We start from the raw sequence: 17,881 nt of genomic DNA, 5'->3' as shown, positions 1-17,881 counted from the left end.
ATGTTTATATGTTGGTTTCCCCAGCACCCACCATTATGAGTTCAGGTATTGTAACACATCAGACCTTACAACACAAGAGACTGCCAAAGGCTTACACAAACTACAAAGCTACGCTCTTGTTGGTGAATGATTCAGATAATTACAATGAAAATAACATCAATAAGGTTCATAAACTGAAACTGATATTAAAGAAAACAAGTGAGCTTTAGTATGTGGGAAAAGAACATAGGACTCTGGCCTAGTATCATAGAATCCTGTAGCTAGAAATTGCCTTAGAGTTCATCCAGGGCAGCCACTTACCTGATACGGAAATTTCTTCTACAGCATTCTTGGCAAGTGGACATTCACCCTCTCCTTGTTCATGTCCAGGGTCTAAGAATGTACTACTGCTGTTGAGTGAAAATTTGCCTTGCTGAAATTTCCACTTATTGATTATTTTCTAGGGCTATTAAATCAATTCACTCGCTCCCTGTACTCATTCGAATGATTTTTCAAAACACGTTATAATTATAATAATATCAAGCATTTATTGAGTACTTACTATGCACCTAGCACTGAAATAGGTATTTTATATAAACTATCTTATTTATTTAGTGGTTATAAGCATTAACTCCGGAGCCAGACTTTCTGAGTTAGAATTCTGGCTCTGCCATGTACTAGCTGTATGACATTAGAAAAGTCATTTAACCTCTCTGTGCCTTGGTTCCTCAAATATGAAATAGGGATGATAATAATTACGCCTACATGGTAGGGTTGTTAAGCCAGTTAAATGCTAGTATATGTAAAGTGTTTAGAACAATGCCTAGCATGTGATGAACACTGCAAAAATGTTGTTGTGCTACTCACGGCTATTATTATTATTTCTATCATAACCTCATTTTGCAGCTGAGGAAACTGAGGTTTAGTAAAGAGATTAGGCAACATAAGTATGGGATTTTCAATAATTATTAAATCACATCTAGAATTAATTTCTTATCCAGTGAATTTGCAATTTCTTATGTATTTGCTATTCCATTTAGCTTTGTGTATTAGTCTACTTAAATATATTCAATTCTGGGTACTCTTCTCAGTGTTCAGTTTGTCCTAAGAGTTTAGAACCAAGAGTATGGCTTCTCCAAAAGAAGCACTCCTAATATTATATTCCCCCATGAAACAAAATAAATCAGCATTAACCCAGAGATGGGTTATAACAAAAATACAAGTGTGTTTAGAAAACAGTATTATATGGGTGGCGCAGTCGGTTAAGCGTCCGACTTCAGCCAGGTCACGATCTCGGGGTCTGTGAGTTCGAGCCCCGCGTCAGGCTCTGGGCTGATGGCTTGGAGCCTGGAGCCTGTTTCCGATTCTGTGTCTCCCTCTCTCTCTGCCCCTCCCCCCGTTCATGCTCTGTCTCTCTCTGTCCCAAAAATAAAAAAAAAATAAAAAAAAATAAAACGTTGAAAAAAAAGAAAACAGTATTATAAAATGTATCAAGCCTTCTCAAAGGCTTTGATTCTATAATCCGACTCCTGGAAAACCATTCTAGAGAAATAACTCAACAAATCAAGTAAGCTGCACACATACCTGCAAATCTTTCTTGTAACATTACCAGCTCCATCCTACAAGAATATATTAGGGGTAAAAATTACAGATATAGTTAGATTAATTATGATGAATAGACATGAAGGAAAATTATGTAGTTAATTAAATAATCATTATGACCTATGGAAACATGGGAAGAAGTTTATTATATGATACTAAATGGAAAAAGAAAACCCAAAATTGAGTTATAATGGAAATTATCACTATTAAAACATGTATGCTAGGGGCACCTGGGTGGTTCAGTTGGTTAAGTGTCCGACTTGGGCTCAGGTCATGATCTTACGGTTCATGGGTTCAAGTTCTGTGCTGTTAGTGCTGAGATACTCTGTGTCCTCTCTCTGCCCCTCACCTGCTCATGCATGTACGCATGCACATGATCTCTCTCTGTCAAAAATAAATAAATATTTTAAAAAACCACATATGTTTGGGGTGTCTGGGTGGCTCAGCTGATTGAGGTTCTGAATCTTGATTTGGGCTCAGGTCATGATCCCAGGGTCATGGGATAGAGCCTCAAGTTGAGCTCCATGCTGAGCGTGGAGCCTGCTTGAGATTCTCTCTCTCTTTCTCCCTCTGCCCTTCTCTCCCAATCACACACTCTCTCTCTCTCTCTTTCACTAAAACTTAAAAAAAAAAAAAAAAGTGTGCTTGAAGACAAAACTAAGAGAAAATACTCCCCAAAATGGAAATAATTCTGTTAAAATGCTACACTCACTGGCTCGCTTCAAAAAAATTTTTTTTAATTTATACAATAGAATACTATATAGCAACGAAACTGAACTAAAACTACATGTATCAATATGAATACATCTTGAGCAAAAAAAAGTTTCAGAAGGATATATGACATAATTCCACGTCTGCAAAGTTTTTAAAACACGTATATGCCCTACCATGTATCATTTGGAGTTGCAAACACACATACCCACGTGGTAAAAGTTTAAAATTTTGGATAACAACAATAAACACCAAATTTAGGCCAGTGATTACTTCTGATTAGGCAGGGAAATGTGACCAGGGAGAGATTACTTCTTAATCTGATTAGAGAGTAAACAGGATATTCATCAATATTATCTTCTACCAGTGGTTCTCAACTCCTCTGAGAATTTTATTAAAAATACAGATGCCAGAAAAAACAAAAACAAAAACAAAAACAAAAACAGATGCTTGGGGGTACCCGGGTGGCTCAGTCCGCTGAGCATCAAACTTCAGCTCAGGGGCGCCTGGGTGGCGCAGTCGGTTAAGCGTCCGACTTCAGCCAGGTCACGATCTCGCGGTCCGTGAGTTCGAGCCCCGCGTCAGGCTCTGGGCTGATGGCTCGGAGCCTGGAGCCTGTTTCCGATTCTGTGTCTCCCTCTCTCTCTCTGCCCCTCCCCCGTTCATGCTCTGTCTCTCTCTGTCCCAAAAATAAATAAAAAACGTTGAAAAAAAAAAAAAAAAAAAACTTCAGCTCAGGTCAGTTCACGATCTCATGGTTTGTGGGTTCAAGCCCTGCATTGGGCTCTGTGAGGACAGCTCAGAGCCTGGAGGCTGCTTTGGATTCTGTGTGTGTCTCTCTCCCTCTGCCCTCCCCTGCTCACACTCTGTCTCTATCTCTCAAAATAAATAAATATTAATTTTTTTTATTTATTAAAAATAAATACAGATGCTTGGGCCCCACCATCATAGATTCAGAGTCAGTTGGTTTAAAGTGAGGCCTGGGCCTCTGTAATTTGAAAAACTCCCAGATGATTCTAATGAGCACCCAGTTCTCACCCACTCAGTGAGAGCTGAGCAGTGATGTGGTTTTTTTTGTTTTTTTTTTTGTATAGTTAAAATATAGAATAATCATTAAAACTGATCTTTAATATTGCCATCTTGTTTTAGCAATAAAAACTCAAGATTTATAAAATATGTATCTTAGGGGTACCTGGGTGGCTCGGTCGTTTAAGCATCCGACTCTCGTTTTTGGCTCAGGTCATGATCTCACAGTCAGTGAGACTGAACCCCAAATCAGGCTCTGTGCTGACAGCATGGAGCCTGCTTGGGATTCTGTCTCTTTCCCTCTCTTTGCCTCTCTCTCTCTCTCTCTTTCTCCCTCAAAATTAATCAGCCGTTTAAAAAATTAAAAATAAATAACAATTAGAAAAAATTTTTGAAGTATCTTAGATTTTGCTTGACTCCTAAAATTAGAGACCCCTACAGCTTTCCAACCACAGGTATCTGTGGGCTCTCTGCTACCCACAGTACAGAGAACCCCGCGTGTGTATTATGCAGGAGTGGAAACCAAGCCCAAGCAGATCAGGGAAACAGTCCTGTTTGAATCATCCTGCCAGCAACAGCACAACTGAAAATGACACCCCCACATGATTGTTTCCCCGCAGAATGAATTTCACAAGAGCTCCCTTCCAGAGAGCGACTTCTGCACCAGCAGCTTCCTCCTCCTCTGGGCCTCTCTCTCTCTCCACTGTAATAAAGGAAAAAAAGGACAGAAGCCGATCTGTTCTGTCTCAGCAAGGCAGGCTTGTCAGATTTCCAGGATGCCAGGCCAGCGGGTACAGTGGCAGAAGCACCCCGTGGGCCAACAGGAGGAAACCAATTGCCTTCTAAGGCAGTCTGCCCTGAGCATGGTCTTGAAGTCAGAAATGGAAGGAAGCCAAAGGAAGCTGCAGTGGCCAAGTCCTGGCCGCAGGTTAGCTAGCTGAGGAAAAAGGAGCCCAGGAGCACTGACAAGTCTAACCACCCCACTCGCCAGCTGTTCGCCCTCCTCAGACTCTTCCTTTTCTTTCTTCCTTGCCTGCAGTCTCTTTGCATGGACTGCTGTCCTTATTCTTCCAGGTTTTCTTTAGAAACCAGAGTAGGGAGTGCGAAGGAGAGGGTGTTAGGCAGAGATAAAGCGGTATTTTTTGTAGCAGGGCAGACAATGAAATAAATGAAATGTAGGAGGATTAAGGAAAGAGCCAAATTAATACAATAAACATTATGAACCGAACTATGGTCTCTTAGCAACTTAGGTGCTCTTAAAAACAAAAGAAATGGCCTCTTTTGGTAAAACAACAACAACTCACTATTGCACTATTGACTGTCATCAATCTGTCGTCAATGGAACGTAAATTCTGACAGGACATTCGACACTTGAGATCCTGTTGGTCCAGGATCTCAGCACACCAGAGAGTGCAAATATTCTTACTGAAGGAACTTGAAAAAAAAAGAAAAGGAAAAGAGAGAAGAGGCATATGGAATGAAAACAGCATTGCTGAAATTCATTTCTATTAAAGAACTTGAGATCTTTTTTTAAATTATTAAATATTTATTTTTGAGAGAGAGCAAGAGCACGTGCACACATGGGTGAACAGGGGAAGGACAGAGAGAGGGAGTCAGAGGATCCCAAGCAAGCTCCATGCCGACAGCACAGAGCCCAATGCAGGACTCGAACTCATGGAACCAAGAGATCATGACCTTATCCGAAGTCGGACATTCAACTGACTGAGCCACCCAGGCACCCCAAGAACCCCAAATTTTTAAATTGGGTACTTCAATAAAATATCCTGGCTAAGATTCCCTAAGGAGTGCCATGTTAAAAACAGCGACTTCCTTTTCTTAGAAAAGGGATTCTGTGTCAGTGAGTGGTTCTTGTGGCTTCTTCACAGGAAGAAGTCATTGTAGAGGCTCAGAAGAGTATTCACAGTTTACTCTAGACTGGAGGCACCGTGATGAATCCAGAGACATTGCAGACAGGTGTGCATGGAAACAAATGCGAGCAGAAGCAGGAAGGTTAAGGAATGCTCCTGCTGCTATCCTGCCTGGCATGCAACTTTTAAAAATTTATTTCTCCAAAGCGAATCCTCCTCAGGAACAGAAGCTGAGGGATTAAGCTATGTCCCAAGGACAGTTTTGATAATATCAATCATGTTGATAAACAAACTCAGAAACAACAAAAATATATCAAGCCATATTTCAGTTTCAGTGTTTGCCAAAAAGTCCCCAATAAAAGGAGAAACTGTTTTCAAGTTTCTAGAAGTCTAGCCATGAAGACGAAAGCAGAAAAACTAAGAGCTCTAGAAAGGAAAAAGGACAAAGCTTTTGCTATTTCAGTAATTTTTGTGGTCATTTTAAAATGAAAAAAAAAACCACTTTAATGAGTAATATGTACAAGAGATTTCTCTGGAATTATGTGACTGAGCTATCTAACAAGAATTTGCCTCACACTTAATTAATCCTTTGTGCAGTCATCAAGCAAAGAATGCCAAGAGTTTTGCATAACCTGACGTCTTCAGAAGCAAAGACCAGTCAGACAAGTTTCCAGATAGAAATAAAAATAAATGCAAATAAAAAGTAGAGACCAGGATTACATGGAAAAGATACAGCCTGTCAACAAAGAGAAGACATATGAGTCTTGGTCCCACATGAATTAAAAAATCAGTCCATTTAAAAAACTCAGATTAATTTAAAATTCAACAAATCAATCAAATACATCCAAAACTTAACACAAACTCTCCATTACCATTTAGATATCTAAATATACTACTTCATCGGACCATTCTGGATTGTAAACATGACAATAATAGCTTTTATATAGGAGTTTCTTTCACAACAAGACGTAAAATGGTTATCTCATTAATCTCATACCTCTGTGAGGAAAATTGAAAAAGTGATGACAGTCTCATCAGTAGGTATACATAATCTAGAACATTGTTCTCTAAACTGGGTCATAGGCGCAAATACGGAGAACAAACTGATGGTTACCAAAGGAGGGGAGGGGATGGGCAAAGTAGGTGAAGGGGAGTAGGAGATACCGGCTTCTAGTTATTGAATGAATACATCGTGGTGATCAAAGGTACAGCATGGAGAATGTAGCCAATGGTATTACACCAGCTGGTAGCTACACTTGTGGAGGGCACAGCTTATGTAGACTTGTTGAATCACTATATTGTACACCTGAAACTAATGTAACATTGTGAGCCAACTAGACTTCAACAATAAAATAAAATCAGATAAAAGTAAAATAAACCGGGCTACAGGTCTTAGGAGTGTTAAAAAAAAACCACAGGCCCAAAATGGTGTCACTTAGGCCAACTCCACAAACCAGGGCTTAATACCCAATCTAATTGCAGTTTCAACCTCCTCCAGAAATACAGTCTTAATCAGTCACTCAGGAATTTACTGATCACACAAGAGTTGGCCACAGGAGCCCTTTCCATCCCCCAACGATAGATGAAGTGGGGTGGATGAAGTAATCTGTATGATAAGACCCCTGCTTTTCCCACAAAGGAAAATCCACCTTGCCTGGAACAATCCTTTTCTTGTGCTAATAACTTTCTTGCCCCCCCCCCACCTTCCTATTTTTTTTTTAAAGAAACTATTTTTTAATGTTTATTTATTGTGAAAGGTGCAGAGAAAGAGGGAAAGAAAGAATCCCAGGTTCTGATAGCACAGAGCCTGATGTGCGGATTGATCCCACAAACCATGAGATCATGACCTGAACTGAAATCAGAGGTCAGACCCTTAACTGACTTAGCCACCCAGGTGCCCCACAAACGTTCCACTTTCTACAGTTCCTTGGAGCTCCCCTCTACTTGTTAGCTGGGATGTCCCCAATTCACGAATCTTTTAATAAAGCCAATTAGGTCTTCAAATTTACATAGTTGAATTTTGTTTTTAACAGGAAAAGGCTGTATTCAATTTGTTTGGCTTCCTACAAGGGCATTGCATGCATCTCTTGTATAATTATTATAACGCAGAATTCTCCACGTGAGGGGTGTCAGCAGGTAAAGAAGATATATTAATACTCAGTTTACTTCAGATTAGTCCATCTCAGATCTCGTTTTGAAATTCCTCCTCCATTGGTTGGAGATTCTATCCCAGTGGTGGTGTCTACTGAGACAGAGAGCTGTAGCGCTGCTATCCTCATTCACTCATGTATTCATATATTATTCATTCATTCACATATTCATTCATTGGTAATTTCAAGGGCTGGCATGAGGGAAAATTAGCTACATCTCTTTGATCACCATTATTTCCTACAGCAAATGCAATTTCAATCCAAACTCTCATCTTCAGTCCCAACCAGATGATCACCTCTGAGTCATTTTTATATCAAAATTCTAGAGATACCACTGCATTAATCTTTAATACACACTTCTTTTTGAGGCCCTGGGCTGGACACTGGGATATGGCTTAGATCAAGTTCTACCCAGGTCTCTGTCCTCAGGATTATAGAGTCGAGAGAGTGTCTGCTTGGGGTAAGGTGGGCACAGGATGAGGTTAGGAAGACAATTCCGATTTCTTAAGATTTTTTTTTTTTTGACTTCTTAAGATTCTTAAATTGAGAAAGACCTACATGATCTCATGCTTCATGAGATCAAGCCACACACTGGGTTCCACACTGACAGTAGGGAGCCTGCCTGATACTCTCTCTTCTCCCCTCTCTCTCTGCCCCTCCCCTGCTCATATGCGTGCACATGCATACTCTCTCTAAATAAACAAATAAACAAACAAACTTAAAAACATTGAGAAAGACCTAGAACAGGATCCAGGATGTAGACATCCCTAAACATTCTCAATTTAGCAAAGCTATTAACTATAACTGTTCTAGATACTCACAGTGGGCCTTTCAGAAACAATAATTAAGCACTTAAACACAGACACGGTTCCAGATTTACATGCATCTAATATTAATTCTGTTCCCAATACAGAGCAAAACACTTGACAAATACACCAAAACATTTGCAATCGATTCATTGTGACTATGCAGAGAGGTTAACTGTGACTTCACAATATCTAATTGCTACCTCACAGAGAACTTGCCCAGGATCACACCACTGGGAAGTTGAGAAGACAGGATTCCAGCCATGTAGGTATGGCCCCATGTCCTGTGGTCTTTGCCACCATTCTGCACGAGCTGCTGGTGCTCCTAGTTTCACTTGTCCTCCCCTTCTAGAACCCTTTGCAATGCAAGAACAACAACTACTTTGGAGGAGGAGTCCTCTGTGACATAAGGAAAATAGTTCTTGACTGAGTATTCTGTTCTTTTCCCAGCTCTGTTAATTAGCCCTGTGAACAAGGACATGTGTCCTCACCTCATTACCTCTCACTTCCTGCATCTAAAAATGCTGACATGGAAATGAATGGTCTCCGATGTCCCCTTTATTCCTAAAATTCAAAGTTTTTGAAAGAAAAAATATATATTCCAAGTATATATTTTAAATTAAGAAGTATGTCATAGTTTAAATTATAAGTCTTAGTCTATAATGACATGTTTGAACTTGACTATACCTTAAAGAAAACCTCATAGGATTTGTGTTTGTCTTTCATAGAGAGCCTTAAAACATCGGATTTTTATAAAACCTCAATTTTAGGGCGCCTGGATGGCTCAGTCAGTTAAGTGTCCAACTTCGGCTCAGGTCATGATCTCATGGTTTGTGGGTTCGAGCCCCACTTCAGACTCTGTGCTGACAGCTGAGAGCCTGGAGCCTGCTTCAGATTCTGTGTCTCCTTCTCTCTCTGCCCCTCCCAAGCTCCCACTCTGTCCCTCTCTCTCTCTCTCAAAAATAAACATTAAATAAATAAATAAATAAATAAAGCCTCAACTTTAAAATGATCTCATTTCATTCACCCTTTTCAAGAGGATGAGTCCACCTCTGGCAATGCTTGGATTCATGAAGCTCCTCTCCTGAGGCTGAGCAGAGATAGGCACTATCTGCCATGACATGTGTTTACCTCCCTTGACATTATGACATGCAGGTAGTGGTGATGGCCAGTGTGGATGGGAAATGGAGAATAGCAGCGTGCAGGCAGGTGGGAGTGACTCAACTGGTAACAGAGGAGAGAGTGGGACCCACCTGATAGAGTGACACCTCCAGCTGCCCATGCACATTATTTGCATGAGAGAATCAAGCTTCACACATATTAGTATACAAGTGGTTCCCAACTTATATACAACTTGTACGAACACCCTTCATCTGGCCTCAATGCTACTTCTTCCTTCTTTTTTTGCTCCAATTCTTGCCTCCCCGTACTTGAACTGATGCCTAGACAATAGCTTAGTGTTGGGGGAGGATCCTTGCTTGGACAGGAGTGGGGACGAAATGGGGTTGCCAAAAGGATTCTGATTTTTTGAGCCTCTTAAGCTAAGAAAGACCAAGAAAATGGATCCAAGGTGATGACATCTCTAAATATTCTCCATTGTATGAAGTTGGATCCTGACACTATACTAGATACTCATAGTGTTAATAGCTAACATTTATTCGGAGCTTACTAAGGGTCAAGCACTGTACTTATATGTACAAACCCATTGCTACCCCTATCAACCCTGTGAAATAGAAACTAATATCCCTGTTTCTTAGGTGAAGAATCTAGGCATGAAGAAGTTAAATAGTTATAAGGCCAGGTGGTCTGGTTCCAGAGTCATTACTCTTAACCGCTACCCTGTGCAGACTTGGTGCAGAACCTCTTCCCTGGAAACCCAGAATCCATCTTATAGATAAGGAAATTGAGCCCAGCAATGCTAAGAGGCCTGTCTATATCCGTACAGCTTTTAAAGGAATTGTTGGGAAAACCCTAAAACTCCCAACTTCTAGAACAGTAATTCTTCTCCTATCTTTTCCTGACTCTGACAGGTATGGGTGTTGAGGATGTGAAGTGGAAGTGTCTTTAGTTTCCAATTCTTGCTTTACATAGAAGCTGTTCCATGTCCTTGCTGGTTTTGTTGCCCTGCTCTGGAAGGTGCTGGCTTCCTAAGATGTGGCACCCAAATCATAATCTGCCTGAATATCTCCCTCAGCAGGGCCCAGGAAAAGACCTACTGTCCTTCCTAAGACAGTTTACCTGCTTTTTAAAAGAACCAAAAAACCATTCATCCTCAAGGATAAATTCATCTGCCCCCCAGAACAGAACCTGCCCCAACTGTGAGATGAACTTTTCTTTTTATCAAACGCACACACACACACACACACACACACACACACACACACACACCACAGAGTGCAGTCTCTTGGACCAGACTGAGAAAGGCCTAACCCCAGGTCTACCACGTAGCACTTAGTACTGGGGGGAGAGAGGAAAGAATTTACTTAGCCTTTCTGAGCCTCGGCTTCTTCCTCTAAAAAATGAAAATCAGCCTCACAGGGTAGTTTTAAGGACCTATTGTGAATTAATACTTACCAAGCATTTAATGTAAGCTGTCATTATAGACAACATTGGATCTATAAAATTAACCCACACTGAGAGATGACTTAAAAATGTCTTGTTCAGAAAACTTAAAAAATCTCTCAAGTCCAATGAATGCAGGGGAATTATATGTCTGAAATAGTCCAAGCCCAGCATGGGCTTTAGTATTCCAAGATCTGCCCTTTTCAGTCTTTCTCTCAGTATAACCTGAAGATAGATATATCCCTCCTTCTTCTTGAGCATCCTGAGGGTGAGTATTAAAATGAAACACACAATAAAATAAAATAAAATAAAATAAAATAAAATAAAATAAAACACATACTACCTTCTAAGGAAAAACAATAATGTTCAAAGGTAGTATACTTAGAGTGAAGTATATTAAGAGAACAAAATAGCCCTATATATATATATGAGATGATGAGTACAGAGACCCAGATGCACGGTGGAGATAGCATGGAACATTACTGTTTGGCCACATTGGCATCTGTTTGTTGAGCTAGACCCAGGCTTCTAAACTTACCAAGCTCATTATCCTGTATGCATAACCAGCCCAAACTCTGAAATTGCAGCCTTTTCTTCTTCTTTTTCCTTAAGCAAGATTAGATTCTGCCACAAGATATCCCTCATCCCTTGTGTTAATATCTGTAAAGTAGTGATTGCAAATATGGGTTTGCATAACTCCCTGTACTGTACCCAGTGCCCACAAAGTCAGGGGGTGAGGGTGAAAGATTTGTTCTCCAAGTCATATCAATTTCAACATTTTTGTGTGTCTTTCAAAAACTGTCAGAATGCCCTCTTTTAATCAAATAAAACATTTATATAAGTATACATTGTTTTTTGTTTTGGTTGATAATGCTAACATATTTTAAAATATGCCAAACAAAATCATGATAAACGTGTTAACTTAGAGGTGTTTAACCCTCTCAATTAATTTACATCTATTTGTTTCAAATGCTTCATTTTCCTGATTAGACAGCAACAACAGTTTGAGAAATTATCAGAATCAATCACCACTTGGAATGTATGGTGTAGGCTTCTAAAAATGAAACTAGACCTATTTATGAGTTGAGAACCGTATTATAGTTAAATCAAATAAGAGATAGGAAGCTGCAGTCCAGCTTATTACATTCCATCTTCCTGGGTAGTAATTTAAATTTAAATAAATTTTATTTAAATCAATTTCATCCTAAAGTATGTGCATCAATGCAATCATTATGAATTGTAGATGGAGCAGATTTAGGTAAATAGCACTCAGACATTAGTAGGATGAATAAAAAAAACCTGTCATCTTGTTCTGATTAGTCAAAGAAAACATCAGAGAATAAGCAACCATTTGGAGATGTCTATAATGTGAAAAGGGACTTTGTGACCTCAGAAGGGATAGAACAGGAAGAAAGTTTTCAAACTAATTTTGTTAAATCAATCCTACCAGATTTTCTAGACATTATATCAATTCATTTTTCTTGGTGCCAATCAACTGATGTTAAGGGTGTATAAGAAGAAATACAAATATAAATTTCCAAAAAGTTAAATGAATAATTAATCAGCAATATGAAATTTCAGCTTGTTTCCATCTCATCAGCCTGCATTTCAAATTTACACTTATTTTATAGTATGCTTCAGGTTTTTATTCTAAGAAGCCATATCATCAAAATCAATAAGTAATCCATATTGATGAGGGAGTGTGGGGCAAGCTGAGGGCAAAATACAGGCTGGCACACACGCGCGCGCGCGCACACACACACACACACACACACACACCGGTAGAATATGTGTGATGTACCTCAGACACTCCTGGCTATGAAAGAACAAAGGAAAGTGGTTTAAGTGCTTGCCATGGTGATGTGGGAAACTAGGACAAATGAAAAATTAAAGTCCCTTGCTGCCTACAGTCCATTGACGAGTCCTTGAAACCCGCAGAGTGACCTCCCTCTAGGACCTCAGCTACCTTGATGATGACACTTTGCTAGGGGCAAAAGAGAACCTTAGCTTAACATTATCCCAACCTCCAGGATCCTGTTAAGTTTACCTCTTCTAGCTCAACTGCCCCAAGGTATATGCTGGGGCATACTCCAAGCCTATGGCTCCCCGATATACATCTGAAGGGTCTCATGATTGCGGTTTATTAAATGGTAATAAATAGAGTTTCCCTAGCAACAGTTAGCCCCTCAAGGTCCTGGAAATCTTGCTTCCAAAATTCCTTAGAGACTTACTCTATTCTTGACCCCCTCCCAACCTGAGGGTATATAATGAGTTACCCGTCAAGATCCCAGTACAGCTCTTCCCGCACATGGGACCTGTCCCCATGCTTTAATAAAATCACCTTTTTGCACCAAAGATGTCTTCAAGAATTCTTTCTTGGCCCTTGGGTCCGGACCCCACGAACCCCGCCCATTACCCCAAAACTTCGTCAATATGAAATAGTTATATGAAGGTCTGACTCAGAGAGAAATCATTTGGACATAAAGAAGCCACTTTTTAAAGGCAAAAAATTTTCTGACTTCCACTCTGCCACAGTTACAGATGAAGTACAGATATTTATAAAATTAAATGAATATAATGGCATTTTTCTTTATCATCAGCCCTAGAATCTTATTTCATTGAATTTACTTCCATTCTCTTGCCTGCCCATGACCTTATCATTCTGTGATAGTAGAGACAGACAGTCTTTTATTTGTTCTGGGTGTGGTCACATCCATGCTGGGGAGCACAGCAGAGCAAAGCAGGATGCACGTGTATAAGCAAAACAGAGGACTACCAGCGATGTTATGGGTTTTATACTCTGTGGTGCTTCATATTAATTTCCTGTGATTTATGTCTTAATCCTTAATTGTTCCATTTTGCAATCAGCCACCAGCTGCAGATAATGCAGGTCACAGTCACCAGATTAGTCAGCCTCACACTCCTGAGACCATTCTGTACATTTGCCAACAGCGTTCAGGACAGAAGCCACCAAAAGGTCACAATAGGCAGATGATTAGGTAAGAAAAGCTGGTTTAAAGCCATGGTTCTCAAAGTGTGATCCCTGAACTACCAGCATCAGCATCACTTGGGAATTTGTTGGAAATGCAAATTCTTGAGCCCCATCCCAGACCTAATCAGAAACCCTGGAAGCAGAGTCTAGCAACCTGAGTTTTTAGCAAGCACTCTAGGTGATTTTGATACACACTGAAATTCAAAAGGCATTGAATTAGACTGATTCTCTAATGTCATGATGTTTTCTAAATGGATGATGTGTTGATTTTATCACAAAACTTCAAAGGACCCAACATGATGTTCATATTACACTGTCCTATATATAGCTATGAAAAATTAGGGGAAATGTATTTGGGCATTTACAGGTATTTTAAAGAGCATAACATTTTAAAACACAGCCAGATTTGTAGTTATACGCATGGAGTTTGGATGGAGAAAAGACCAGAATCCCTTTTCTAAGACCTATAACCCACTGAGGCATTCTTTCTGCGAAGCAGCTTCCCAGAGTTTCCAGAGGTGAGGCTACCATCTCCCAGCAAGAGAAGATTGGGATAAGGGCAAGAGCTCAGACTCCGGGACATTTAGATCACCATCACCAAAGTGAGGTTCGTCTGTTCGTTCGTTCGTTCGTTCGTTCGTTCGTTCGTTCATTCATTCGTTCATTCATTCATTCAATAGAAAACCTGAGCTCATTTGTGTCTGGCAAAAATCCTTACCCTCACAGAGTTTACATCATTGCTTAACCAGGCCAGGAAGAGTCAGGACGGACCCACCAGGGCAGCTGACATGGATAAGCATGTATGCTTAGTGAATGTAGAACACCTGTGACCCTCCCCATGCCCATTTGATTCCCCCACTCTTTTCCTTTCCTGCAATCTCCCAAAAGGGTGCAGATGCCAACCTCCAACATGGAATTTGGCAAACCCAGTATTTACTACTACATTTAGAGAATCAACAACTTTATCTAATACTTAACTATTATAAATGAATTCAAGAATTAATGAATGAAGGAGCACCTGGGTGGCTCAGTGGGTTAGGCATCCCACTTCGGCTCGGGTCATGACATCACTGCTCATGACTTCGAGCCCTGAGTCAGGCTGTGTGCTGAGAGATCACAGCCTGCAACCTGCTTCAGATTCTGTGTTTCCCTCTCTCTCTCTCTCTGCCCCTTCCCCACTCATGCTGTCTCTCTCTCTTTCAAAAATAAATAAACATTAAAATTTTTTTTAAAGGATTAATGAATGAAAAAACAAAACAAATAATGAGTACTTTCCCTCTTTCTTTATCAGACTTTAGTTTTAAAATCTTGTTCCTTGCCTGGGTATAGTCTGTTGTTGAGAGGTTTTTGGTTGTTGCTGTTGTTTTTGTTTTTAATGAGCATAGTGTAATTTTTACGCGAGTATTCTACAGTGATATAAATTCATAGCCCTACTTTTTCTAAAAATAAGTTTAGGCCATACAGTAGCTTCCAATATGACATAAACATATAACACATTTATTGGCATAGAAATATGATACCAAAACCATAAAAACAGGGAGGAAGCATATACTGTAGCCCCAAAGACTAGCATGGTTACTAATTATATTTATGTCAACCAGAAAAAGAAGAGTAATACACTGTTTTGCCCTTAGAATGGGAAATGAGGAAACCAGTTTTTCAGAAGGGATTTTTTTTTTTCCCTAATACTAAACCCTATGATAAAATAATCCCATCATGGAGTGCCTGGCTGATTCAGTTGGTTAAGCATCCAAATCTTGATTTTGGCTCAAGTCATGATCTCAGGGTTCTTGGGATTGAGCCCCACATTGGCTCCACACCGACAGCACGAAGCCTGCTTGTGATTCTCTCTCCCTCGCTTTCTGGCCCTCCCCCGTGAACATGCAAGCTTTCTCTCCGTCTCTCTCTCTCTCTCTCTCTCTCTCTCTCTCAATCTCAAAATAAAAAAATAAACATTTTTTAAGCTGGCAAAGTATTAAATAAATAAATACATACATACATACATACATACATAAATAAACAAATAAATAAAATAAGCCCATCTTGTAACACCTTATGTAAGGAGATATTTTAGGCTACATTGGTCAATAACTTCAATAGTTTTATACAAAATCTGGTCCTTGCACTCTCTACAAGACAAACTCAGTAATGGGGGCACCAGAGAGGACTAAGTTAATGTTGCAAAATAGGTTTACAATAATCTTATGTGATACAAGGACAGATCTTAAGTCAGCAAAAAGTAGGTGGATAGTAAGTCCCTTTAATAATCTTTTCTCTGTCTAGGTTTTGAAAAGAGTGAGATAATTTAAAACTCAAGGTTATTCTCCAACTAAAATGTAGTGTTAGGATTTTATGTTGCTGACAGGTGGAAGATACATAAATCTTGTATATCGAGCAAGCAGGTAGCAAGACTGACATTCTGTTCAACAAGTCAAAAACCCCGCCACAAACCCTCTGGCAGAAGGGAAGGTGGGCTGCAGAATACCTGAGCCAAAGCCAGAATTCTTCTTCAAGAAACACCTTTGCCTCCATTCTAGGACCTGGGTGAGGTCCCCGAAGAAACATACAAATCCACAGAATTGCATGGGACTCATCTTGCTAGAAACAGTGCCTGCGTAGGGCCTCGTGTACATAAGCTTGACCCGGAAATTTTTCCGAGCAGGTATCATCAATTTTGCCACTCAGCCATAGACAAAGTCCAGTAATGTTCCTGTGGAACATCTGATTGTGAACAGCATCATTTCCTGATGTGCCTGCCAGGGCGAATTAGCTGCAAAATATACAGCCAGGCACCTGCACAACTTGACCTGCCGCATGGCACAATTGGAATTCTGGTCAAAAGAGCACAGAAGGCAGCAGCTGAAACTCAAGCTATTCTTTCTGGCAGAAGTTAGATAGTGGAAACAATTGTTGATAGAGATCCTCTCCCCACCCCACCCCCCCGCCCCTAATACGTGCTGTTAAAACTACATCATAATCATACAGAGCCATGTCTGTATGATTTGCTATGGTAAAAAGACTTCTGTTCCAGTCAAAAAGAGACCTCCTTGACTTTGTTGTTTGATCTCACAACCTTTTTTCGGCTCCCTTAAATTTTGAAAGGGCATCAAAAGAAAGGTATTTAAAACCTAATAGTTAGGGATCTATATTAAGCCGTGTGAAGACCTACAGTAAGGATTGCCTAGTGAGAGAACAGGTTTGAACTGGTTTGTAGGGCAGTGAGAGGGGCTTTTTTTGCAGTGAGAGGGGCTACCCTCAAACCAATTCCCAACTTGTAGTGGGAGTGAGGACCCCCTAAGATCTCCAGGTGCTGGACATCTATCGCCTATGATCAGTCTGCTTATGCCTAGGCACATTTGTCCCTGAGCCATAGGAGACAATGTTATGCTTGCTGCATAGAACAGGAGCACAATGGAGTTCATTGTCCTTCTGCTGTTCTATAGTCCCATTCTGGGCTCAGACACACCCCAGCCCAAGTGTGCCTTTTTGCAAACGCTGAGAGATGGGTAAACCTGCCAACCTGCTCAAAAATGGTGTATCCTGCTGTTTACCCCAAGTTCATTGGGAGACAAGGCCTTAAAAGCCATAAAATAAAAAATTGAGTAGATCTGAGAATGTTTTAACAGTCATTTTCTTGGACAAAACATAAAAGGAATCTCCTCCCTCCCCCACATCTCTGGGCTGGGAGGTGATGAATCTCTGTACTCATCTCTGACATATTGTTATAAAGATTCTGTTCATAAAACGGTTTTGGAGGCACCTGGGTGGCTCAGTCGGTTCAGCGTTTGACTTTGGCTCAGGTCATGATCTCACGGCTTGTGAGTTCGAGCCCCACGTTGGGCTCTGTGCTGACAACTCATAGCTTGGAGCCTGCATCAGATTCTGTGTCTCCCTCTCTCCCTCTGCTCCTCTCCCACTCGCTCTATCTCTCTCTCAAAAATAAATTAAAATTTTAAAAAAAGGTTGTTGTCAGTTGTATTCTTTTAAGTATTTGCTTGATTTGGGTTCATCTCTTTGGTCTATTTTTTTACATTAATGTCTGAATAGGTATAAAATCCAAAAAGTACAAAATGTGTCATTCTTATATATATAAGATTATATATATATATTATATTTATATAATATTATATTATTATATAATATATGTTATGCATAATACTATTATATATTATAATAATATATAGA

The 17,881-nt window shown here is 40.0% G+C and overlaps 1 long non-coding RNA gene across 1 annotated transcript; it reads right to left on the bottom strand.

Annotated features, from left to right (window-relative positions):
* Window positions 1–206: 206 nt before the first annotated feature.
* Window positions 207–8,698, bottom strand: LOC131511938 (uncharacterized). Its single transcript, XR_009261837.1, has 3 exons — window positions 8,158–8,698; window positions 1,564–1,598; window positions 207–389 (listed from the first exon to the last, which is right to left on the bottom strand). It is a non-coding gene; the product is annotated as an uncharacterized LOC131511938 (long non-coding RNA).
* Between the last annotated feature and the right edge of the window lie 9,183 nt (window positions 8,699–17,881).

Source organism: Neofelis nebulosa, chromosome 1 (genome assembly GCF_028018385.1).
Source record: "Neofelis nebulosa isolate mNeoNeb1 chromosome 1, mNeoNeb1.pri, whole genome shotgun sequence".
NCBI classification, from domain to species: Eukaryota; Metazoa; Chordata; class Mammalia; order Carnivora; family Felidae; genus Neofelis; species Neofelis nebulosa.
Note: the sequence above shows the minus strand (reverse complement) of the source record. Positions and strands in the feature narration are given on the sequence as shown.